This window comes from Narcine bancroftii, chromosome 11 (assembly GCF_036971445.1).
Source record: "Narcine bancroftii isolate sNarBan1 chromosome 11, sNarBan1.hap1, whole genome shotgun sequence".
NCBI lineage: Eukaryota > Metazoa > Chordata > Chondrichthyes > Torpediniformes > Narcinidae > Narcine > Narcine bancroftii.
This window is the reverse complement of record NC_091479.1, coordinates 30,297,537-30,325,378: the sequence shown is the minus strand read 5'-3', so window position 1 is coordinate 30,325,378 and position 27,842 is coordinate 30,297,537. Positions and strand designations below refer to the sequence as shown.

Here is a 27,842-nt window from a genome sequence, read left to right as displayed (position 1 = left end):
AAGGTTTTGAAGAAATGGATCCCAGACGTGTAGGGCTGGTAATTCTTTCAAGAAGGACTGGAATTAAATCGAGCGAATAGAGCGTTAAGGAAGAAACCGTTTCCAGGCCAATTACCACGAGCAGTTTTGATTCGCTGTTTTAAATATCAAGACAGAGAGATGATCCTCCGATTGGTGGTGCAGAAAACATGGCAAAATCAGGCTCCAATTATGGTTCAAAATAATAGGGTTTTTTAAATGCAGATCTGAGTCAAGAAATTATCAGAAGAGTCCGAGAATTTAATTCAGTCGATTAAGTATTGTGGCAAAAGGGATATAAATTTGCTTTTCGTTATTCGGCAGTATTGGAAGATTTTTATGGGAATTTTCAATCTCAGTTTATTGAAAATGACCATGATGCTTTAATATTTGCTAATTCATTGCCAGATGTACGAGGAAATGGGCGAATGTCACCATTGTCACAGAAGGGAAGGGTCAATGGGAATGGAAATGGGAAGATTGGAAAATATGGAAAGAATGGGAAAAAAAGTTGAATTGACGCAAAGTCTTCTCGATGTTGAAGATCCGGAACAATCATTGGGACTGGAATCACTGGGTTGAATGTTTTTGTTTCAGGACTTTGTGAAAGTCTGACTGGGGGTGGGTGACACTGAGTCCTTTAGTCACCCGCCACTTGTGGACTTCACCACACCCAGATTTTTAGGGGGCTACTACTTTTGAGTAGCTTGTTTTGGGATTGATTTTTCTCCTTTTTTTGGAATTTTTAAAATAGGTGGGGATTAGAATACTGTGAGACTTAGAAGGGGTGCATTATTTTATAGTAGGATTCACATTTATGAGAAGGATTAACAGTGATATACTATGAACTGTGTCTGATACTGTGACACCAGGTTCACAGAGGGTGAAGGTTTAACAGTGATGTAGGGTATGTTGAGGTAGATAATTTGACACCAGGAGTAAAGTGGGGATCAGGTTTAACAGTGATGTACATTAGACTGAGACAGTTACTGTGACACTGGGTTCACAGAAGTGAGAAAGTTGAAAAGTAATGACCGATAAACTGTGTCAGATACTGTGACACCAGGTTCACATGGGGAGAAGGTTTAACGGTGATGTACGGTATGTTGAGGTAGATAAAGTGACACCAGGTGCACAGTGGGGATAAAGTTCAAGGATGATGTACAGTAGACTGAGACAGTTACAGTGATGCTGGGTTCACAGAAGCGAAAATGTTTAACAGTAATCTACGATGAACTGTGTCAGATACTGTGACACCAGGTTCACAGTGGGGAGAAGGTTTAACAGTGATGTACGATAAACTGTGTCAGATACAGTGACACCTGGTTCACAGTGGGGAGAAGGTTTAACAGTGATGTACAATAAACTGTGTCAGATATAATGACACCCATTCACAGATGTGTAAAGGTTTAACGATGATGTATGGTAGACTGATAAGAGATACTGAGACAATGGGTTCACAACATTAACAAGGTTTAACAGTATTGTACGATAAACTGTGAGATACTGTGACACCAGGTTCACAATTTGAATAAGATTTAACGGTGATGTAAAATAAACTGTGGCAGATACTGTGACACCATGTTCACAATGGGAGTAAGGTTTAACGCTGATGTAAACTAAAATGTGGCAGGAAAAGTGACACCAGATTCACAGTGGAGAGAGGTTTAATGCTGATGTATGGACGACTGAGATCGTTACTGTGACATTTGCTTCACAGCAGTGAGAAGGTTTAACAGTAATGTACGATAAACTGTCAGATACAGTGACACCAGGTTCACAGTGGGGAGAATATTTAACAGTAATGTACGATAAACTGTGTCAGATACAGTGACACCAGGTTCACAGTGGGGAGAAGGTTTAACAGTAATGTACGATAAACTGTGTCAGATACAGTGACACCCATTCACAGATGTGTAAATGTTTAACGATGATGTATGGTAGACTGATAAGAGATACTGAGACAATGGGTTCACAACATTAACAAGGTTTAACAGTATTGTACGATAAACTGTGAGATACTGTGACACCAGGTTCACATGGGGAGAAGGTTTAACGGTGATGTACGGTATGTTGAGGTAGATAATGTGACACCAGGTGCACAGTGGGGAGAAGGTTTAACAGTAATGTACGATAAACTGTGTCAGATACTGTGACACCAGGTTCACATGGGGAGAAGGTTTAACGGTGATGTACGGTATGTTGAGGTAGATAATGTGACACCAGGTTCACAGTGGGGAGAAGGTTTAACAGTAATGTACGATAAACTGTGTCAGATACAGTGACACCAGTTTCAAAGTGGGGAGAAGGTTTAACAGTCATGTACGATAAACTGTGTCAGATACAGTGACACCAGGTTCACAGTGGGGAGAAGGTTTAACAGTAATGTACGATAAACTGTGTCAGATACTGTGACACCAGGTTCACATGGGGAGAAGGTTTAACGGTGATGTACGGTATGTTGAGGTAGATAATGTGACACCAGGTGCACAGTGGGGATAAGGTTCAACGATTATGTATGTGAGACTGAGACAGTTACTGTGACGCTGGATTCACAGCAGTGAAAAGGTTTAACAGTAATCTATGATGAACTGTGTCAGATACAGTGACACCAGGTTTGCAGTGGGGAGAAGGTTTAACAGTGATGTACCATAAACTGTGTCAGATACAGTGACACCCATTCACAGATGTGTAAAGATTTAACGATGATGTATGGTAGACTGATAAGAGATACTGAGACAATGGGTTCACAACATTAACAAGGTTTAACAGTCATGTACGATAGACTGTGTGAGATACTGCGACACCAGTTTCAGAGTGGGGAGATGTTTCAACGGTAGAGTACAGTAGACTTTGGCATATTCTGTGACGCTGAGTTCAGGGCAGTAAGAAGGCTTAATGGTGATGTGCGTTAAACTGAGGCAGGTACTTTAACACCAGGTTCACAGGAGGAAAAGGTTTAATGTTTATGAACGGTAGACTGAGGCCGAAAATGTGAGATGGATTCCACAGTAGTAAGAAGGTTTAACAGTGATTTACTATAAACTGTGTCAGATACTGTGACACCATGTTCATATTGGGGAGAACGTTTAACAGTGATGTACGGTAAATTGAAATGGATACCGTGACACTGGGTGCACAGTGGGGAGGAGGTTTATCAGTGATGTACGGTAGACTGAGACCAATACTGTGACACCAAGTTCACAGTAGTGAGAAGGTTTAACGGTGATGTACGGTAAATTGAGATATATACCAAGCCACCATGTTCATAGTAGGGAGAAGGTTTAACGGTGATGGACGGTAGACTGAGGCAGATTCTATTACACCAGGTTCACAGGGGGAAAAAGTTTAACGTTGATGTACGATAGACTGAGGCAGAAACTTTGAGACAGGATTCACATTCGTGAGAAGGTTTAACATTGATGTACGATTAACAGTGTCAGATACTTTGACATCAGGTTCATATTGGGGAGAAGGTTTAACGGTGATGTACGGTAGAGGGAGGCAGATACTGTGACACCAAGCTCATTGTATTGTTCATTTATCTTAATTACAACATCTAATTTATATCTCCGTTTTTTTGTGACAACTTCCAAACATTCCATAAAACTTCTATTCTTATCAGATTTTGTTCATTTTAATACGTCACCACTAAAAGCCCAAATCGTTTGGTCTCTTAAGTACATAGCACAAAATTAAATTCTTAACCTAGGTTTGGTTCAACGGCACTTCAGTCTCCTTCATTATTTTTTCAGACCCTCATTTTGTGCTTTATGCTTTGCCCAGCCGATTCACCAAATGGGCATCCAACTCTGTCTTCTCAACTTTACCCAACGTCTCCTCTGTAAACTTAAGCAAACCAAGAAGACTAAAGTTAAAATTTTCACATTGGCATTTTCAAACACAAAAATGACACTGTGATTTGCAATTTCACATCAAAATCCCACTTGCTAAACTTGCAAGCAACTGAATCGCATCCTACAGCTGGAAAATTGCAAGAGAACTGCTTGGTTAAAGCAAAGATTCCACCCAGTCACCCCATTAAAGGCCTCCAAGTTAACAACAGATAGCAACCTGAAAGTTAAATACAAAGATATGTATCAGGAATATTAACGGGCTTTAAAAAAAAACATTTCCACTATTGAAAGAAAACTCCTCAGGGAACATCAGGCTCTTGTTGAACATTTCCTGTTCTATTCCTCAAAATGGTTTGAATCTTGATTTCAAGCAGAGTCATTTGGTGAGATTGTTGGTCCAGAACAAACCCTGCCCACACACTCCCTTAAATACCTGCAAAGTCGTGGCTCAGCTCTGCTCTATGCTAAAGCTATCAGAGCTTTTCTGAAGAGATAACGGACTTCAGATGCTGGTACGTTGAGTCACCAAAACACCAATGATTCCCTGAACAACACACCTCTATCTGAAAACCAACAAGAACCTTCCCGAGTGGTAAATATCAACAAGACATAATATCATGTAACCGTTGTGTTTGTGTCGTTGGAGAATTCTCTTTCCATTCAATCAGAATTAGAGTTTTTGGTGCCGTATTTGAGAAAAGATGTGTTGGTGTTGGAGAAGGTCAGAGATGATTTACTGGAATGATATCAGGAATGAAAGGGTTAGTGTATGAGGAACAATTGTCGACTCTTCGACTGTACTAGTTGGAGTACAGAAGGATAAGGGGGACCTCAGAGGTATTTCAAATGCTGGAAGGCTTGGACAGAGTACATATGGCAATGATGTTTCCCATGGTAGGGGATTCTAGGACAGGAGAGCATAATTTCAGGATAAAAGGGTGTCAATTTAAAACAAATGTGGAAAAATTGATTTTGTCAGTGGGTCATTGGGTGTATTTAGGGCAGAGATTAACAGGTATTTGATACATCAAGAAATTAAGGGTAATGGGGAGAGAGCTGGGGAGTGGGGGTGAGTGGAAGAATGGTGGAGCAGACTCGATGGGCCTACTTCTGCTCCTATATCTTGTGATCTATATCCTGCTGGAGACCTAGACAACCCTCCTCATGTATTCCATTCTTAGAAAACATTCTGCATCATGGTTTTATGTCACATGAACCCATTTCCAATTGAATCCCATGTTACAAGTGACCCAATGCAAATTCTGCATTGAGAGGACTGAAGCTTCCTCATTTTAAAAATTGTTATGGAGCAGCTCAAATGAGAATTATTGCTTCCTTTTTTGAAAGGGTTAAAATAGAATCAAATAAAATAGGAGAGTACATAAAAAACAAAGAATTTGGAATTGATTTGGAGGATGCACAAAAAAGATTTGTTAAGATAGCTCTTGCCGTAGCAAAAAAATGTATTATGTCAACCTGGAAATTGGAAGATAATTTGAAAATACAACAATGGTATATAGAAATGAATAAATGTATTCCATTAGAAAAAATAACATATAGTTTAAGAAATAATATTGAAATATTTGAACAATATGGGAGCCTTACATTAAATACAATAGCGAAAACCTAGTGGGGACAATCATTACCTAAGTTAACGGAAGGAAAAGGAAATGAAAAGAATGGACTCAGTAGAATTTCTGGTGTATTTTTCTTGAATGACAACATTGTCTGACTGGTTTAATGTATCCTAGATTGTATACCTTAAATGGATGGGAGGGGGGAGGTAGGGAGGGTGGGATGGGAGGAGGGAGGAAAAAATGTGTGAACAGGAAAAAGTGTGTGTCATGGTTAATGTGATTTATGGTGTGAAAAATAAAAAACTAAAAAAAATAAAATAAAATAAAATAGGAGAGTGAAAAGCACAAAAATTTATGTACAAGTGGGAATCAAAATTAATGGTTGGTGATAAAGATACACAATTGTTGAAACAGAATGGCTTTGATTCAAAATCCTCATATATTTTTTCAAAGGATCATCAATTTCTGGATAGCGGGTTTCGTAAGGGGATTATAAATGTTGAAGATTGTTATGAAAGGGGTCAATTAATGTTATTTGAACAACTGAGAAATAAATAACGTATAACTCATCGCAATTTTTTTTTGCTGTTTCCAACTAAGAGCATATTTGAAGGATAAGTTAGGACCAACCATGTTGTACTGAAATAGAAATTCCTTATAAGAGGAATTGTTAAAAAAATTATTTGATGATGTCCTCTTTATTACAAGTAGGAACTTTTAAATGAGAAGTTCATAAGTTGAGACAAAGGTGGGAAATGGATCTGAATATTGTAATTGATTGGCAAATATGGGGAGATCCATATAAGGCTCTCAATGCAAGATATAAATTAGTTCAGTATAATTGTTTTTACATCAGTCATGTAGCAGATGTCAGCAAGGATTTTATCTGAATCCTGCACCTGGAGTCAGGTGACTCAGGCTGTTGGATGTGAAAACCTCCTCAGGAAGCTGATATGGCAATAGAGATCAAATGATCCAGGGGAGTTGTATTAATTCACTTCAACGCAGCATTTTGGATCTATTGACCAGAGTTCCACACTGCAGCAGTGAAGAAGGAATTCACAACTAGTTTATTTTCTACATTTACTTCTTACACCAGTGAAATTGAATAGAATAAAATCAGAATTATCAGATCAATGTTTTAGGTGTGGTTAAGATGTCACAACTTTCTTGCATTCATCTTATCTTTGTCCTAATGCAAGATGTTTTTGGGGAGAATTACAATATTTATGGAACAAGTTATAGGACATGTTTTTCCACAGAATCTGACCTTATTTTTCATATGAAATATTGAAGGAACAAGGCCCAAATTAAATCTATTAATATATCAATTGAAATTTGTTAAATTAACGTTAGCGGTGATGAGGACATGTATTGCACTTACTTGGAAATCAGATATATATATATTTTTAGGGATGCCAAGATGACATGCAAAAATTCAACGATGTATTCCTTTGGAAAAAATTACATATAGCTTGAGAAACATTACTTTTGCAAATTTGGCACTTGAATATACAAATATCAGGCTTCAATTTGTAATAATGCCCCTTCCATCCCTCTAGACATGTGAGATTCTCCTCTTAGTTAATTTTTTAAAATTTAGATTTGTTAGGTTTCCTCGCCACCGTGAATTCTGCGGAAGCGGTCGACTAGTGCAGGGCACCAGAAAACAGAAAGACCACACTCCACCAACATCTCAGAAGCAGAGGATTCAATCCACGGGTCAGTGATCAAGGAAGCCGACCAGTGAGGGGATCTGCAGCTGAAACACCCACATAGGTGGCAGGCTGTTGGTGACTTGAGGAGAGAAACCCACGCACGCTGCAGGCTTCTGGACAAAGCAGTCAAGGAACCCACACCAGGCTGTGGATTGCTAGAGACTGGGTCAAAACTGGCTAAAAGGGTGTCAGGTATCAGACCTGGGATACGAGTGAGTGCTAAATGGTTCCTAATTATGTCAGAGGTTCAAAACTGGAGCTCACATTGCCAATGACTTGGATTGGTCTGTGAACATTGAAAGAGAATCCACAGACCCTCAGTGACTTAGCCCAGGGTTTGGGGTGGTGGGGGTGGGGGGGAGCACTCAGTCTTTCTCTGACTGCAAGAGGCATTTCAGGCAATATCTGCCAGAGTGGGGAGAGTCTGTTTGTCTTACAGCAGAAAAAAAACAATTTTGTGTGATATGACACTTTTTAATTACATGACAGTAAATTGTCTCCTGAAATAGAGATAGAGGTTCAAGTTTCAAACTATTACAAACTCCACTCAACAGATTATACCTCTTCCCACTTTTTTTTCGCAAGGACACCATTGATTTGATCACAACTCCTCTGCTGCATCTGTCCTGTGACAGATTATTTATTTTACATTGTACATAGACATGTTTTTGAAAGAGATGGATTATAGGAGTTGTGTAGGTTACAAACAAACATATACACTTCACAAACAGCTCTTATTTAAAATGCAAGAGCTTTGCTGAGAGTGAGTCATTCAGGCGCCGAGAGCCTTTGCAAAGACGAAACAAGGAGACTGTTTTGCTAAAGAATTTCAAAAGCAGGTGTAAATGGATTATTGTTTTTAAAGCAACAGATGAATGGACTCAGAAGTTTGGGTCTGGTGGAGTAATCTGGCTGGTTCCAGTTTGCTTTTCTAAGAAGGTCATGTGGTTTTGCAAGCAGAGAGGAGAGACCAAATAGGCTTTTTCTAACACAGAGAGAGAGAGAGAGAGAGAGAGAGAGAGAGAGAGAGAGAGAGAGAGAGAGAGAGGGCAAGCTGGCATCTTGTTTTGAAGACGAGTTGCGAGTTCTCAGTTCAGCCTGTTGAAGAACTTTGTTGTCCATACAAGAGGAAATGGCTTGCGAGAAATTATGTTTTACCTGAAATAAGGGAAACAAAAGGAAATCAATGGTGACCTGCAGAAGAGGTTATCATTTGGAAAACCCTGATGGGTCAAGTTTCTTTGGCAAGACCCCAAGGTGGCTGATCAGAGGGAATCAGTTTATGTGTGTCCAATGAGCAGGAAATCCCTCTCTGAAACCAACAAGAATCTTCCTGGAGGGTAAACATTTACTTTTAATCACCAGAGCTTATCATTCATATTCAAATTCATAAATGTTGAATTCTATGCACAGTATAAGAATTGATAGACACCGGTGAACTTGGAGTTGTGTCAAAGAACTTTATGCACATTAAATACACCAGCACTTTGAATTAGAAGGGGGTAATGGAAGGCTGTTAATAGTGATGTTAAAGTTTGATCCTGTTTTTTTTTAAAGAAAATTTAAAACAATGTTTGTTTAAGAATGAATAGTGTTATTGTTTAAAATCTGCCTGTGATGGAAAGTATTCTTGGACTGAATAGACATCTGGGCCAAATGGCTATTTAAGGACAATCTGTACATGATTGTACATCCTAAAGTACAATGACTACTTCTATCCACTAAAGATTGTTAAAGAGCAAGAATAGACAATACAATCACATAAAATTCCCATCCATACAGCACACGTATTAATACACAGAACGATCACACCTCCTTATCGGTCAGGAAGGGCCTACACTTCCCAAGGAGCCTGAGAAAGTCAAGGCTAATGGCTCTCATCCTGAGATTTTACAGGAGCGCAGTTGAGTCTCGACCTTTGGATGGTCTAGTTGCTGTATAGCATCAGACAGGAATGATGCAGAGTAGTGAGGATCACTGGGGTCTCCCTTTTTCTGTAGATGACATTTACTGGGAGTGTTGTTCAAATTGGGCTCAAGGAATAGTACAAAGGCCATTTTGATCTAGTGAACAGCATCTTTAACCACGTCCATCATCAAAATCAGGACTTACATGCTGGGGAATAGCATCTTCCCACAGGCTGTGAGATGGATGAAAAGAATCCTGTAAGTGTGATCATCCTCCCAAATATTTATATATGTAGCGTCTACTTCGATAGAGCTACTAAAGCAACACACACACACACACACACACACACACACACACACACACACACACACACACACACACACACACACACACACACACACACACACACACACACACACACATATACACACACACACACACACACATACCAGGTTAGTCAACAGAAGATTGCTTTATTCATTATTTACAAGCTTCTTCTATTTACAGCGTGTCCCGGGCTCCATGGGTCAAGGTGTGACATCATTTGTGAGTTTGCTGCAGATCCACGGGACCACAGGTTTAAATTAAGCCCTGTGAGTGTCCTGTACCTTCCGGCAGGGGAAATCACAGATCAACGTGCCATTCTTCGACACGCAGGACCACGTCCATGCGGTCAATTAAATGGATGAGTTTCGATCTGTCTGCCTAATGATTTTATGTGCCCGCCAAAGAACCTTGCCCTCTCGGCCCGCTACACAGCTGATACACCCCCCCCCAGAACCGTCGCCAGAAAGTAAAACACCAGCTGCATGCAGCTTAGGTGGACACCCTCATCGTCTGGGCTGGGGGCACTGAATGGGTGAAGCGGGATCCACATGGGCAGGCTTTTGTCTGTTCCAACTAAACAGCTGTGAATGTCCCCCAATGTGCAAAGTATACTCAAACCCATCCTTCTTCACCATGCGGAAAAGGCCCTCATGCGGTCGTTGTAACAGCACTCCTGGGTCCTGTCTGCGCACAAATATAAAATCAGTGTCCAGGAGTGGTGGGACACATTCTGTTAAGGGGATCCAAGCCAATGGGTAGGAAAAGCTTTGCTGATTACGATACCATGTCGAAGCTGTGGAAGGATGTTCAGATCATAGTTGGTTGTGAAATGAATGTCCTATGAAACTGTAAGGACTGTACCATAAACCATCTCTGCAGACAATGCAGACATATCTTACTTTGGAGCTGTGCGCACTCCCAAAAGAACGCATGGTAACTCATCAATCTAATTGAGGATGGAGCAGAGACAACGCTGGTGGAAGCATTCTAGGAGATAAAACACAGTTACATAATTCCAAGAAAGTGGTGTCACATGACGGCAAGGTTCTAAAGACAGCTTTTGTCATCTTGGCCTTCATTAATTAACATACTGAAAATAGGATTTGAGAAGTTATGGTGAGGTTGTATCAGATGTTGGTGAGCCCACATTTGGAGTATTGTGTGCAGTTCTGGTCGCCTAGCTACAGGAAGGGTATTAGTAAGATTGAAAGAGTGCAGAGAAGATTTACTAGGAAGCTGCCAGGTCTTCAGGAGTTGAGCTACAGGGAAAGGTTGAACAGGTTGGGACTTTATTCCTTGGAGTGTTGAAAAATGAGTAAGAGATTGCTTAAAGTGGCATATGAATGGGAAAAAAGGCTGAGAAAGACTGCAGTCGACCCAATTGTGAAGGAAAATTTTGCTTGAGAAAAATTGTCATTGGCCCATTTCCTCTGGAGTTATGAAACCACTCACAGAACAAGTCAATGACGTACGATTAAAACAGAGGTTTTCAAACTTTTTCTTTCCAATCTTAAGTAATCCCTTACTAATAGAGCACTTCTGACACAAGGATTAAGTGGAAAATGATCCGGGGGGTGGGGGTGGGGGTGTGGAGGAGGAGTTTGAAAATCACTGCTCCAGATGAAAAGGTTTCTCCATCTCCTTTTTAAGCAGACATCCTTTTATTCTGAGGTTGTGCCAGCTGGTCATAAACTCTCCCAGTACTGGCAAAATCCTCTCTATCCAGCCCTTTCACTATTCATCAGATTTCAATGAGGTCCCTTCTAAACTCGGGCGAGTCCAGGCCCAGAACCATCAAATGCTCCTCAAACATTATTCCTCTCATCCCCAGGATCATTCTTGTAAACCACCTCTGGGCCATCACATCCTCTCTTAGAAATGGGGCCTAAAATTGCTTACAACACTAACAAGATCAGGACAACCAGAAGGTGGTAATGTGAGGGGAAGCCAGCTGCAGGACTGCCTCGAGTCCCTGGATTGGATGGGGTTCAAGGATTCAGCTGAGGGGAGGTGGAGGGGGGGGGGGTCGTGGAAAGATGGCATCGGAAAATGACGTGAGAAGACACCTCTCCCTGACTGAACTGTTCAATACTCGAACTGTAGTGACTTTTTTGACTTTATCAATGTTTTGAACAGTAATTTACTACAGTAGGATTCTGGAAATGAAGAAAGGAAAAAAGCAGTGTTGGGCATGACCAGTTGGCCCAATAATCACAGAGACAAAGACTGAGGTGAACGATAGGCTTTATTACACACAAGACTGGAGGCCCGCGCCCAAGCTAGGTAACTGAAGGGATGGAAGAGGTGGCTCAACCTTTATGGCCCAGGTTCAAGTGAGGGAAGTGAAGGCCAGGGTCACAGGGGAGGAGTCCAGGGAGGTGTCTCGGAGAGGATGTCATCAGGAGGGTGGGCCAGCCCATGCCTGTACTGGTCAGTTCATACAATACCATTTCATTACCAGCAACTTAGAAAAAACCTAGGTTTTCAACCTGTGAAAAGTGCAGAAGAAGCAAGGCCGACCTTCCAGAAGGAACCTCAGGAGCAGTTATAGATAGATCCAAATCCTCAACGTGGAACTCAAGAGAAGATGGAAGAAACGTCCGCATTCTCTGCGCCTCCAGGGATGCAAGATGTCACCAAGGTCTTTGGTCTGGCGGCGGGCCAGGAGGACCGCGAGCATGGAATCCGACCCAAGCCTGGCTTGACTAAGGAGAGCGGGGTGTGGGTGCCCGAATGTGAGCGCGAGTTCGCAGGAAGGCGAATGACTGTATGCAGCGGCCCATCTGGAGATGCTCCTCTGGTGCTACTGAGCTTCTCAGCATGGATGGATGTTCTCACACGCAGGAAATCTATAATAGGGCTGCCAGGTATGAGGTGGAGGAGGACAACTCAGAAATTCGAGAAGAAGAGCAAGAATGACTATTTGCTGCAGTTGGACTCACTGAAGGAAGCCCTTAAGCTTTAAGAACATCTCCTTCTCCAATGAAAGCTGTTGTTTAACCACAGACACCTTCCCCAGTCTTCAAGGCCCCTGTAACAGGGATGGAAGTCAACTTCATGTCTACAGAACTGATCCAACCAAATGAAAAGATGATGTCTTCTATGACCTAAAATTTTGAAACTTTAAATGATCAATTTGCTGGTATGAAGGAAATAATGGCTGGTATGTGTGAAGAAATTACATTTATTCAAGTTGATATTAATAAGAGTTTAACAGCAGTGGACACTGGACAAGATCAATTTAAGAAGATAGAAGATGTTTTTATTGACTCTAAGGACAGTGAGGACCATTATGCAGAGAGGATGGATCATTATTGAGGATTTGTTTACAGGCTGGGATGTCCAGAAGAGAGATTTGTTAAAAAACATTGATTCGTTAGAAAATCAAAGTTGTCGTAATAATATTAAGATAGTTGGTCTGCCGGAAGATATTGATGGTTCAGATCCTGTAAATTTATTTCTGGAAATGGATTCCAGAGATGTTGGGAGTCGAGTCTTTTTAGATTGGCCTTATAGGGCGTTAAGGAGAAAACTTTTTCCGGGTCAAATGCCAAGAGCGGTTCTTTTAAGATGCTTGTGATATCAGGATAGAGAAATTAAATTGCAGCTTGCAGTTCAGAAAGCTCGCCTTGATCAAAGCCCAATGATGGTTCAAGGCAATAGGGTTTTATTTTATGCTGATTTAAGTCAGGAGATTATTAAGTGACAGAAAGAGTTTAATCTGCTCAAAGCAGTGCTGTGGAAGAAAGGGTATAAGTTTACTTTTCGACATCTTACGATATTTAAGGTGAATTATGGACTAGATCAGTCTCAATGTTTTGAGAGTCCTTATGGTGCATTATCTTTTGCAAATTCCTTCCCAGATTTTAAGGAATTGATAGGGAAAATGCCCGAGATTAAAATTGAGAAGGGAACAGGGAAAAGAATTGGAATCAGAATTGGTGAGTGATGTTGAAGTTGAAGCTCAAGCTCAATGTGGGTGTTATCACTGGGATGACTGATGGGTTTTAATGTTCAGTTGGGGGGTGGTGGTTGACTATACTACTTCTAAAGTCATCTGTCAAATGTGGTATTAACTGCAGCTGGACCACAGAGGGGGGTCCTAGGCTCTTAGGTTTTTACATTTTTTACAGAGGTTTCTTATTGTTTGAAAGGGGGGTTTGGGTGTTATAAAATATGTAATTGCTGTGTGAAGTGTCAATCTCAAGAGGAAATTAAGTTATGGCTCATTTAAATTTTGTGACCTTCAATGTTAAAGGACTTAATAATCTGATGAAAAGGAAAGGGAATATTGGCATATATAAAGAAAATGAAGGTTGATGTTGCCTTTTTGCAAGAAACTCATTTGTCTGAGAAAGAACATATGAAATTGATGATAGATTGTGTAGGACATGTTTTTGCATCTGCATTTAATTTGAAAGCTAGAGGTGAGTTGCAACTTTGGTTCATAAGAAGATACCGTTTCAGTTGGAATCATTCTCTGCCACATCGGGTCGAGAGCTGTCGGTGAATTGTAAAATTTTTGCTGAAGCATGGACTTTGATGAATGTTTATCCACCCAATGAAAATAATGAAGATATTATTTCTGAAACTTTTTTGAATCTGGGTCAAGCTAATGAAAATATTTTGGTTGGTGGGGATTTTAATTATGTGTTGGATAAATTTCCAAAAACTGTACAAAGAACCAAAATGGCAAAATGGATTTTAGACTCAATGAAAGATTTGAATTTGGTGGAAATGTGGAGGATGTTAATTCTGACAGAAAAAGACTTTTCTTTTTATTCACCCAGACATGATCCTTTTTTGAGTATCGACTTTTGCTTCACATCAGCACAATTACAGGGTAGATTTATACATGCAGAGTATAAGAGTAGGATTTTATCGGATCATTCCTCATTGTTAAGTAGAAGTACACAATGCTTTTTCGAGACATCTAAAATCCGGAAAGCTCCCAACATCAGCAATTGGGGAGAGAGATGGCAGCGCGAGTCAGGCAGGTGAGATGTGGGGTGGGGGGGGGAATGGCAGTGTGACTGGAAGGGAGTAGGGGTGGATACAGCAGCATAATTTGTGTGGGCTTAAATCTGGCTTTCCGAAATCCAGAAAAATCTGAAATTTGGAACACAGTGACCCACCCCCAAGGGTTCTGGATAAAGGATTGTGCACCTGCACATGTTCTGGTTTGCATAATGTAGAGACCCCTTATCGGTGAAGATTTAATGGGATGTTATTGAAGCAACCAAAGTTTCTAAGTTATATCAAAGTCCATATTCAGTCTTATTTGCCAATTAATACATATTCAGTACAAAGTAAATTTGTTTTGTGGGATGCTTGAAAAGCTTATTTAAGAGGTCTGATAATCAATTATTCTGCAAGAATTAAGACACAGCATTTGGCAGAGAGGCAAAATTTGGAGAAGGAAATAACAATGTTAGAAAAGAAATTCCAATGAAATTCGACTGTGGATAAAAGACTTTTTTGATTCAGTTGAAACTGTTATAATATAATGCAAACATATTAATATGAAAAATTAATACAATGATCCAAATAGCATTACTATGAGTAAGGAGAAAGAGCGCATAAGGTTTTAGCTCAGCAATTAAAGACTGAACAGGCATCAGGCACAATAAATGCGATAAGAAATAATTCAGGAATCACTTTTAAACCTCAGGAAATGAATGATGAATTTCACTCATTTTACCAGAATTTATATTCTTTTGAAGTAAGTCAGGATGAAGAACGTGTTAAGTCTTTTTTAGGTCGTTTGGACTTATCGGTTTTGGACGATAAAGATAGGGCAGAAATTCCTTTCAGTGATTTAGAAATTGAAGAAGCTATATTGAATATCACCTGGAGAAGATGGGTTTACAGGAGGGTTTTAGAAAGAATTTTATGAAGTCTTGTCTCCTGTTTTGATGGATGTTCTTAAACAAGCTACAGAAGAGCAAAACCATTTCCAGAAACCTTTTCTAGACCTAGACTTAGTTATTGCAAAAAAGAAAGAGCCCCAATGAAAGTTGCCTCATATCGACCAATATCTTTATAAGATGTAGTTTATAAGATAGTAGCTAAGGTATTGGCCAATAGACTTGCGAAGTATTTATCATGTTTAATACATGTTTATCAAGCAGGTTTTATTAAGAATAGATTTTCTTCTGAAAATATTGTTCGACTGTGACGTTGATTAATGGATCAAGATATTGTTTGAATCAATCAATGATAGCGGCATTAGATGCGGGAAAAGCCTTTGATCGAGTTGAAAGGTACTTTTTATTTAAATACTTGAAAGATTTAGTTTGGACCTTTTTTACCTGGTTGGGTTAAAGACTTGTATAAAATTCCCTTGGCGAGGATGGTGATGAATGGACAAATTTCAGATACGTTTAATTTAACACGCTCCACAAGGCAAGGTTGTCCTTTGTCACCATTGGTGATAGAACCGCTGGCCCAAGCTATAAGACAAAATGATAAAATTAGTGGGATTAAAATAAATGAAAAGAATATAAAATTCATTTGTTTGCAGATGATGTACTAGTATATTTAACAAATCCTCAGTAATTGTTATGACATCTGCAAACCTGTTTGGATCAATATGGAGAAATGTCTGGTTATCAGGTTAATCGGGATAAGAGGACATATTACCAATTACACAGGAAGATTATACTGCTTGTAAACAGATCACACAGCTTAGATGGACGAAGAATATTAAATATTTAGAGGTCATGGTTGATGCGGATTATCAACATTTGTGTAAGTTGAACTATGTTTCTCTATTGATAAAATTAAAGCTGATTTAATTAAATGGAAAAATCTTCCTTTGACATAAATGGCACATGTAAATTGTGTTGAAATGAATATTTTTCCTTGTATTCAATATCTTTTTCAATCAATTCCATGTTCGCTTCCAAAGATATTTTTTAAAGAGATATGCAGCCATCAGAATATTTTTATAAAAAGGTATTTTGGCTAGAGTATTGTTGCAAACATTGACATGGAAATATGCATTAGCATCTACAATGTCCTTATTTTCAAAATTATTCATTAAATTATTAGTTAATTATCAGTTAAAATTTATGAATATGATGTTCAAAATTAATCAACCTCCTCACTTGTCTAAAGTGGAATTAGCACAGATTTCTCATTCTATTATACATCAATGTATATTTTGATGGATTCCTCATCTTTTGCATTATTATAATTTGCCAGTATTATGACATTTATGTGATATTTGGTATAAAAGAAATCAGGCAATAGGAACTGGAGATAAGGTTTCATTTCAAATTCCATTATATCAGGATAAGTTCATATCCTTCTCGATGAATGATCTCAGTATTTAAAGATTTGCCAAATGAAAGGTATTCAAGTGTTAGCAGATTGTTTTAAAATGGGATAACTCTTTCTTTTGATAGGCTTGGGGAAAAAAATTGAGGTACCGTTAAATTCTTTGCTTGCATATTTTCAAGTACGTGCTCCAGTAGTGAAGAATTTTGGGTGGCAATTTAAGATACCTAAGTTAACTAAATTTAAAAATGTAATTGAAAATGGGGCAGAAAGGGATTTATTTCAGAAATGTATTCTTTGTTGCAAGAGAAAATGGCCAAACTGGATTTAGATAAATCAAATATTAAATGGGAGAAAGATTTATCCTTAGAATTATCCCAAGAAGAATGGACTACTATGTGTGAAGATAGTATGACTAAATTTAGTGAACTATAATTTTATACATCAGTTGTATTAAACACCAGAAAAGTTAAAAAGATATGGATTTACTCATTTGGATTTATGCTTCCTGAGATTTTACAGGAGCACAGTTGAGTCTCCTGTCTGGCTACGTCATTGGACGCTCCAGTAGCTGTAAAGCATCAGACAGGAATGATGCAGAATTGTGAGGATCACTGGGGTCTCACTTTCTTCTGCAGATGACATTTACTGGGAATGTTGTTCAAATAGGGCTCAAGGAACTGTAAAAAGACCATTTCCATCCAGTGCACAGCATCTTTCACCACATCCATCATCAAAATCAGGACTGCCAGGCTGGGGAATAGCTTCTTCCCACAGGCTGTGAGATGGATGAAAAGTATCCTTTAAATGGGATAGTTACCCTAAATATTTATATATGTCGTCAACACAAGACTGCTTTATTCAGCCCTTGCAGGCTTCTTTTATTTACCGTGTGTCCTGGGCTCCATGGGAGAAGGTGGGACATCATTATGAGTTTGCTACTGATCCACAGAACCACAGGTTTAAATTAAGCCCTGTGAGTGTCCTGCGCCTTGTCAGGAGAATCCACAGATCAACGTGTCGATCCTTGACACGCAGAACCACGCGCGTGTGGTCTATTAAATGGACAGCTGTCTGAGTTATGCTTTCATGCACCCGCCAAAGAACTGTGCCCATTCAGCCCACTACACAGCTGTTACCCTCCCCCCCCCCCCCAAGAACTGTCACCAGAAACTAAAGCACCAGCTGCATCGACCTTAGGTGGACCCCCTCATCATCTGTGCTGGCGGCACTGAAAGTGTGAAGCGGGATCCACATGGGCAGGCTTGCATCTGTCCACACTAAACAGCTGTGAATGCCCCCCAATGTCCAAAGTATACACAACCCCATCCTTCTTCATCACGCGGAAAGGGCTCTCATACGGTCATTGTAATGGTGCTCCTGGGACCTGTCTGTGCACAAAAACATAATCAGTGTCCAGGGGTTTTGGGGGCACATTCTGTTTAGAGGAACCATGCCAGTGGGTAGGAAAAGATTTGCTGATCACAACACCATGTCGAAGCTGCTGAAGGACGTTCAGATCAGAGTTGGTGTGAAATGAATGTCCCATGAAACTGTAAGGACTGTACCATAAACCATCTCTGCGGACAGTGCAGACATCTTCCTTTGGAGCCGTGCACACTCCCAATAGAACCCATGGCAATTCATCGACTAAATTGAGACCGGTGAGTAGGGCCTTCAGTTGCTGATGGAAACATTCCACAAGGCCGTTGGACTGTGGGTGAATTGTGGTGCGTAGTCTGATGCAATGTGGGTCGGGAAACCAAATCTAGCCATCCAATTAATGATGAATGCTATGGCCCTTGTTTCAGTGTCACTAGATGGAAACGAGATGGCCCCTGGCCAGAGTGTGAAACGTTCTACGACTGTTAGAATGTATCTCATGTTTTGAGATTTTGGCAATGGTCCGAGCAGATCCACATGCACATGTTCCAACCGTGTGTGTACCATCGGGAAAGGTTGAAGAAGTGCCTTAGTGTGCCGTTGAATTTTGGCAGTCTGGCATGAGGTACATGTGCAGACCAATTGCGCGACGTCTCGTGTACTGGTTTTCTGCCAGGGGATTAGCAACAAATTCTCTTCTTCGACATGCTTTAGCAGCATCCAATGCACCTACTATGTACCAGAATTTCATGTCCTCTGCCATTATGACACAAGACAAAACTAAGTTTCAGCCTTGGTTGATGGGTCTGGAAAGGAGGCAAGTGAAGTCCTAACATCGATTGGGAAACACAGTCAGTGAGAGGTCAGGATGGCTTAGAGTTTAGACAACGTGTTCAGGACTGTTTTTTGCAGCAGTATGTGGAGATGCCCATGAGATGGAGGGCAGTGTTTGATCTGTGGTTAGGGAATGAAATGGGGCAGGTGGCGGAGGTGAGCATTGGGAAGAACTTCAGATCCAGTGATCATGGGTTAATTAGATTTAGCTTAATTATGGAAAGGGATAGGTCAGGTCTGAAGTCGAAGGTCTTCGAGTGGGGGAAGGCCAGATTTGCAGAGAGTTGTGTGGGCTGATCTTTTAGCCGGAAATGATGAAGAGGAAAATTGGAGGGTATTTAAAGGTGAGATTTTGAGAGTATAGGATCATTATGTTCCAGATCGGCAGAAATGCAAGACTAGAAGTTCAAGGGAGCTGTGGATTTCTAGAAAAATTATGAATGACTCAGGATAAGAGGGAGGCCCATGCTCAATATAAGAAACAAAAGATTGATGAGATATATGATCCTTACTTATATTGAAGAAAGAACCTAAAAAGGGAAATTAGAAAGGCAAAAAGAAGATATGAAGTATCCATAGCTAATAAGGTGAAAGTGAGTCCTTCGGGTTTTTACAGATACGTGAACAGTCAAAGAGGGTTAAGGATAGAGTACGTCCACTGGAAAATGGGAACGTGTAAGTGAGAAGCTGTATGAGATGGGGGAGATATTGAACAATTTTTTTTCTTTTCTGTATTCACGAGCGAAAGGGACACTGGACTATGTGAGAAAAATGAGGTGAATAGCTTAGTTACGGAAAGGATAGGGATTAGTAAAGAGAGGGATTTGGAGCTTCTAGGATCAATAGAGTTGGATGTCTCCTGGTCCTGATGGGATTTTCCCAAGGACATTAAGGGAGGTCAGGGAGCAAATAGCCGGGGCTCTGACAATGGTGCTTCAAACATCACTGGAGGAGGGTGTGGTGTCGCGGGATTGGAGGGTTGCAAATGTTGTTCCACTGTTTAAAAAAAGCAGAAGGTGCAGGCCAAGTAATTATCGATCAGTAAGTTTTATTTTGGTGGTGGCAAAAGTTATGGAGGGTATTCTTAGAGATAGTATGTACAAATATCTGGATAGGCAGGGAATGATCAGGGGCACCCAGAATGGGTTTATGAAGAGAAAATCATTTTAATGAATCTTGTTGAATGTTTTGAAGATGTGACAAGGAAAGTGGCTGAAGGTAGGGCGGCTGACGATATCTATTTGAATTTTTGTAAGGCTTTTGATAAAGTTCCGCATGTAAAGTTAGTTAGGAAGGTTCAGTCACTAGGGATTAATAGATAGTGAGATGGGTTCAGAGGTGGCTGTAAAACAGACAGCAGAGACTCATGGTGGACAACTGTCTGTGAGGATAGAAGCCTGTGACGAGCGGTGTGACTCAGGGATTGGTGCTGGGTCCCCTGATGTTTATCATTTATTTTCATGATTTCCATGAGGCAGTGGTTAACTGGGTAATCAAATATGCAGACGATACAAAAATAGGGGGACTGGTGGAATGTGAGGAAGGTTTTCTTGGATTACAGGATTTGGTTTGTTTGGAAAAGTGGACTGAAAGATGGCAGATGTAATTTAATGTTGACAAGTGTGAGGTGCTGCATTCTGGAAAAAATAATCTTAATATTTACATATGCAGTTCAGGGATGGGCATCGAGGAAGGCAGAGGAACAGAGGGACCTTGAGTTATGGTACAGATTTCCTTGAAGGTGGTTTCCCATGTAGACAGGGTAGTTAAGAAGGCATGTGACATGCTGGCCTTCATAAATCATAGCATAGACTTTCTTTGGCTTGGCTTCGCGGACGAAGATTTATGGAGGGGGTAAATGTCCACGTCAGCTGCAGGCTCGTTTGTGGCTGACAAGTCCGATGTGGGACAGGCAGACACGGTTGCAGCGGTTGCGGGGGAAAATTGGTTGGTTGGGGTTGGGTGTTGGGTTTTTCCTCCTTTGTTTTTTGTCAGTGAGGTGGGACATAGACTAGAGTATAGCTGTTTAAGGCATTGGTGAGGCCATGTGCAGAGAAGATTTACAAAAATGTTGCCTGACTTACAACATCTAGAGTGCAGAAGAAGATGAAGGAGACAGCGACTTTATTCATTGGAACGTAGACGGTTGAAGGGGGTTATGATAGAGGTATTTAAAATTAGGAAGGGAATAGATAGGCAAGACATGAGTAGACTCTTTCCACTGAGGGCAGGGGAGGCTGGAACAAGAGGACATGAGTTAGGGGTAAGGGGGAAAAACTTCAGGAGAAATGTTAGAGGATACTTCTTCACTCAGAGAGTGGTGGCAGAATGGAATGATCTTCCAGAAGAGATAGTTGCGGCAGGGTCCTTTCTGTCATTGAAGAGAATGTTGGATGTGTACATGGATATGAGGGGGTTGGAGGATATGGGCAGAGTGTGGAAAAGGGCTGGGGAATGGTTAGGGAGTGGAGTGGTTCATGTGAAATGGCATGCACTCGAAAGGCTGATATGGCCTGTTTCCATGCTGTAAATTGTCATATGGTTATATGTGCCGGGCTCCACGAGACAAGGTGGGACATATTGAAGTGTTTGCTGCCGGCAGGTTTAAATTAAGTCCCGTGAGTATCCCACACTTTCTGGCAGGAGTCTCCACAGATCAACGTGCCATTCCTCGGCCCGCTGCACCATGTGCGGTCCATTAAATGGGTGAGAACACAGCTGTCTGTCTTATGTTTTCGTGCACCCACTGAACAACTCTTATTCTGCCTTGTCTCAGTGACGAGCATCCAGTCCAGAGACCTCCATTCCCCTCATATCCCTGAACTTGTCCAAATTCTTCAATGCTAATATTGAGCTCATATTTCCTCATGCAGCTGGCAGCTTGTTCCACTCTCCCACCACCTTGTGTGGAGAAGCTCCCCCTCATGTTTCATCTAAACTTTTCCTCTTTCATCCCTGGCCCATGTATTAAGGACTTTTCCAAGAGGCGGAGTCTGAAGAAAACAACCTCTATCCTCAAGGACCCTCACCACCCAGGCCAGGCTTTCTTCACCCTGCTATCACCAGGGAAACAGGTCCAGGAGCCTGAAGACGAACACCCAATGGTACAAACACAGCTTCTCCCCCTCTGCCATCAGATTTCTCAATGGACAAGGAACCACAGTCACTCTCTCACTTACTCTTCATTTTGCACAAATAGATTTCTTTTTTAAAAATGTAATTTCTAGCAATATTTGCACCTGTATTGTTGCCACAAAATGACAAATATTGTGACATGTTCATCATAATAAATTTTTAATTCTGAACACTGCGTGTACATCAGAAAACGGTCATAGCTCAGAAATCAATTTGAAAAGATGAATTAACTATTTCCATGCACCCTTCCCTTTTACGTCTATTTTTCTAAATCCACTCCATAATCGAGACATCTCCACTTAACCCAACTGACATTTCTTCAACTATTTAAAGCACTTGTAATACAGCAAGGCAGTAAAATAAAAATTCAACGCTGGAAATACTCGGCAGGCCATCTACTGGAAAAATAATCGGCCTTAAAACCCTCAGGTTGATAACCTTTCACTGGGATTCAAAAAGATGATCAAACAAACCTGATTCTCTTTGCTGAGAAAAAGAGGAGAGATAACAAACTGAACAAGTGGGATGAAAAGCCCGAGCAGCAGAATTGGCTGCTGGATGAGTGAAGTCGACTCATTGATCAACACATCTGTCTGGATGGAGGGGTAAAGGATAAACAAGACAACATGATGCCGTCACTGTGAGGTACAATACGACAGCTGAAGGAATGGTGAAAATACTTGTTTTTGGATCAATGTGACAAAATTTGACCTGACAAAAGAAAACAAAATTCCTTTGCTCTGCCAGATCAAGGGACACAATAAAATAATCCAAAAGCCAACGATATGAAATTGAACAGCCAATTTATAGAAATTGGTAGCAAGAGATAAAACACAGTTTCATAATTCCATGAAAGTGGTGTCACAGGAAGAGAGGGTTCTAAAGACAGCTTTTGTCATCTTGGCCTTCATTAATTAAAATGTTAAAAATAGGAGTTGGGAAGTTATGGTGAGGTTGTATAAGATGTTGGTGAGGCCAAATTTGGAGTATTGTGTGCAGTTCTGGTCACCTAGCTACAGGAAGGGTATTAGTAAGATTGATAGAGTGCAGAGAAGATTTACTTGCACGCAGCCAGGTCTTCCTGAGTTAAGCTCCAGGGAAAGGTTGAACAGGATTGGACTTTATTCCTTGGAGTCTCGAAAAATAAGTAAGAGATTGCTTAAAGTGGCACTTGAATGGGAAAATAGGGTGAGAAAGACTGCCGAAGACCCAATTGTGAAAGAAAGATTTTGCTTGAGATAAATTGTCATTGGCCCATTTCCTCTGGAGTTATGAAACCACGCACAGAACAAGTCAATGTCATACGATTAAAACAGTGGTTTTCAAGCTTTTTTTCCCCAATCACATAGCTCATTAAGTAATTCCTTACTAACAGAGCACTTCTGGCAAAGGGATTAAGTGGAATATGATCCAGGCGGTGGGGGTGTGGAGGAGGAGTTTGAAAATCACTGCTCTAGATGAAAAGATTTCTCCATCTCCGTTTTAAGCAGACATCCTTTTATTCTGAGGTTGTGCCCACTGGTCCTAAACTCTCCCAGTACTGGCAAAATCCTCTCTATCCAGCCCTTTCACTATTCATCAGATTTCAATGAGGTCCTGCCTCATCCTTATCAACTCGGGCGAGTCCAGGCCCAGAACCATCAAATGCTCCTCAAACATTATTCCTCTCATCCCCAGGGTCATTCTTGTAAAACAAGTCTGGGCCATCACATCCTCTCTTAGAAATGGGGCCTAAAATTGCTCACAACCCTTACGAGATCAGGACAACCAGAAGGTGGTCACGTGAGGGGGAAGACAGCTGCGGGTCTGCCTAGAGTCCATGGATTGGATGGTGTTCAAGGAGTCAGCTGAGGTGGGGGGGGGGGGGTCTCGTGGCAAGATGGCGTAGGAAAAAGAAGTTCGAAGACACCTCTCCCTGACTGAACTGTTCAATACTCGAACTGTAATGTCTTGTTTGACTTTATCAATGTTTTGAACAATAATTTTCTACTGTAGAATTCTGGAAATGAAGAAAGGAAAAAGAAACAGTGTTGGGCATGATCAGTTGCCCCAATTATCACAGAGACAATGACTGAGGGGAACGATAGGCTTTATTACACACAAGACTGCAGGCCCGGGTCCAAGTGAGGGAAGTGAAGGCCTGGATCACAGGGGAGGAGTCCAGGGAGGAGTCCAGGAGAGGATGTCATCAGGAGGAGGCGGGGTGCCAGCCCGTGCCTGTACTGGTCAGTACATACAATATCATTTCATTACAAGCAACTTAGAAAAAACCTAGGTTGTCAACCTGTGAAAAGTGCAGAAGAAGCAAGGACGACCTTCCAGAAGGAACCTCAGGACAAGTTAGACATGGATCTGAATCCTCAACGTGCAAGTCGGGAGCAGCTAGAAGAAATGTCTGAAACCTCCGCACATCCGGCGATGAAAGATGGCGCCAAGATTTTTGGCCGGGCCAGGAAGAGCGCAAGTAAGGAATTCGACACGAGCCGGGCTTGACTAAGGAGAGTGGGGGGTGAATGCCCGAATGTGAGCTCTAGATACCGGGAAGGGGACTTCCTGTTTGCAGCGGAGCATCTGGAGATGTTCTCACTTGCAGGAAATTCTCGATCCGATCTACAGTCCGGCTGCCAGGTATGATGTGGAAGAGAAGAGGTGGAGGAGGACAACTCAGAGGTTCAAGAAGAAGAAGAGCAAGAATTACTAATTGCTGCAGTTGGACTCAATGAAGGGAGGCCTAAGGCTTGAAGAACATCTCCTTCTCCAATGAAAGCTGTTGTTTCACCAGATACCTTCCCCAGACTTCAAGGCCCCTCTACAGAACTGATCCATCAAAATGAAAATATGATGTCTTTTGTGAACAAAGGTTTTGAAACTTTAAATGATCAATTTGCTGGTATGAAGGAAAAAAATGGCAGGTATGTGTGAAGAAATTACATCTATTGAAGTTGATATTAATAAGAGTTTAACAGCAGTGGACACTGGACAAGATCAATTTAAGAGGATAGAGGAAGTTTTTATTGACTGTAAGGACCGTGTGGACCATTATGCAGAGAGAATGGATCATATTGAGGATTTATTTACAGGCTGGGATGTCCAGAAGAGAGATTTGTTACAAAACATTGATTCGTTGGAAAATCAAAGTTGTCGTAATAATATTAAGATAGTTGGTCTGCTGGAAGATATTGAAGATTCAAATCCTGTAAAATTATTTTTGGAAATAGATTCCAGAGATGTTGGGAGTTGAGTTTTTTTAGATCGGGCTCAGAGGGCGTTAAGGAGAAAATCTTTTCCGGGTCAAATGCCAAGTGCGGTTCTTTTAAGATGTTTGCGATATCAGAATAGAGAAATGATTTTGCGGCTTGCGGTTCAGAAAGCTCGCCTTGATCAAAGCCCTATGATGGTTCAAGGCAATATGGTTTTATTTTATGCTGATTTAAGTCAGGAGATTATTAAGTGACGGAAAGAGATTAATCTGGCCAAAGCAATTCTATGGAAGAAAGTGTATAAGTTTACTTTACTTTATGGGCCAGATCAGTCTTAATGTTTTGAGAGTCCTTATGGTGCATTAACTTTTGTGAATTCCTTCCCAGATTTGAAGGAATCAATGGGGAAAATGTCCGAGGATAAGATTGAGATGGGTATGGGGAAAAGAAGTTGGAATCAGAATTGGTGAGTGATGTTGAAGATGAAGCTCAAGCTCAATGTGGGTGTTATCACTGGGATGACTGATGGGTTTTAATGTTCGGTTGGGGGGGGGGGAGGTGATGATTGACTCTAATACTTTTAAAGTCATCTTCCACTTGTGGTATTAGCTGCACCTAGTCCACAGAGGAGGATCCGACTCTTATACTCGTAGGTTTTTTTTACAGGATTTTCTTCTTTGAAAAGAGGGGTTTGGGTTTTTTTATATATATATATAATTGTAATTGCTGTGTTAAGTGTCAATCTCAGGAACAAATTAAGTTTCGGCTCATTTCAATTTTGTGATCTTTAATGTTAAAGGACAATAATCCGATTGAAAGGAAGGAAATATTAAAGAAAATGAAGGTTCATCTTGCTTTTTTGCAACAAACTCATATGGCTGAGAAAGAACATATGAAATTGAAAAGAGATTGGGTGGGACATGTTTTTGCATCTCCATTTAATTCGAAAGCTCGAGGTGTTGTACTTTGGTTCATAAGAAGTTACCGTTTCAGTTGGAATCATTCTCTGCCACATCATTTTCTCGAAGACAATCAAGATAACTGACCTGTTCATGGAGCACTGTGTCTGGACTCAGATTCACAAACTCACCTGGCAAGGTCAGCATACAGCCATAGACTAGCTCTACCACTAAACATCCATGATCTGCCCTAACAGCAGTAGGCATGCGAAGGAGAACCATGGGCAAATGTTTGCTCCATGGAGATGCATCACCACCTGCTTTCAATTGTCAATGGAAACGCTCAAAGAAGCTGTTTGCCTGAAATGCTCAGTGATAATTCAGGTTGTGCCCAGAGGATCAGTGAGAGCTCGGACCAATGCTGACTCGAACTGAAACCTTTGATCTGTTGTAGTAGTGCCCAGAACACCAAAAGATGGAATCCAATGATCCACAAAAGCCCAAACAATTGTCTCTGCAGAGATGCCGATGATAGGAATTTCATCCTGCTACCTGGTCGTCCAGTCCTCACATGTGAGCAGATAAGTACATTGCCGAGTTGGCAGAAGTGGACCTTCCAAGCCACAAGGTGCACGTGCTGGAAATGGGAATCCAAAACAACAAAATCCCCCAGCTTGAATTTCATGTGCCTGGAGACTTTAGGCCATTGAACCAGCAAGCGAGTCCTTGCCCATAATCCAACATTCTGTTCAACATGAAACCAGATAAAATCTTCCTTAACCAGTTTGATTGATGCTCTTCTACCAGGAAGAGATAGATTATGAAGAGAAAATCTCCTGCCTCATAGCTGCCACACAAACGGCAGAGTTCTTCCTGTTGGGGGAAAAAAAATCACAGGCCAACTTTTCACCCGATTCATCCAGGGTCACATCTTGAAAATGGAGACCAGAGTTGACCTGATGAAATCGGCATCAGTGTGCCGTGCATGAGCCATGGCAGTGAAATCGATGGCAATTGTTGGATGTAATGTCGCGCCTGGATCGGGCACCAGCCACAGCATTCACTTTTCCTCAGATATGCTGCGTGTCCGATGAAAATTGTAGGATGAACTCCAAGTGCCAAATCTCTCTGTGCAAATAGAGATGTGTGCTTCTACTTTCAGAATGCAGAAGAGGCTGGTGGTCTGTACAAATTGTGTAACAATGACCTTCCAATAAAAAGCTGAAATATTGAATTGGAAATTTGGATTCATGAGAGAATTACAAATAAATTTGTTTCAAAATTGTATCTACTATTTCAAGAGGAATCTCCAAACCCAGACTTGAATAAATCAAAAGAAAGATGGGAATTGCATTTGGGAACTGAAATTGACCCTTTTTGCTTGTCTGACATTTGTTGAGACAGTAATTAATGTTTTTCATTGATTAGTTAATTACAAATTTATTCATCAATTATATTTAATGCTATATCAATTAATTTATTGCAATTTTTTCAAATTTATGTCTTAGATGTGGCACAGAAATTGGTACGTTTATACATTCTCTTTGTTCATGTCTCAAGGTGACATCATTTTGGAAAGATCTGGGCAAGTTTTTTGAACAAATTATAATAATGTTTACCATCAACACCTGAGCATTTACTTTTGGGAAATGTATATGATTTGGAAGCCTAATTCAATTTCTCAAAGAACAATTAATTATTTTTA

The 27,842-nt window shown here is 40.7% G+C and overlaps 1 long non-coding RNA gene across 1 annotated transcript in view; it reads right to left on the bottom strand.

The window, feature by feature from the left end:
* Positions 1-3,360: 3,360 nt before the first annotated feature.
* The window catches only part of LOC138745708 (uncharacterized), a 72,986-nt gene continuing 48,504 nt past the window's right edge, over positions 3,361-27,842 (bottom strand). Inside the window, exons 2-3 of the long non-coding RNA XR_011346433.1 lie at positions 15,717-15,857; positions 3,361-3,867 (exon numbers count right to left, since the gene is read on the bottom strand). This is a non-coding gene — a long non-coding RNA (uncharacterized lncRNA). The remainder of the gene's footprint in view (positions 3,868-15,716; positions 15,858-27,842) is intronic.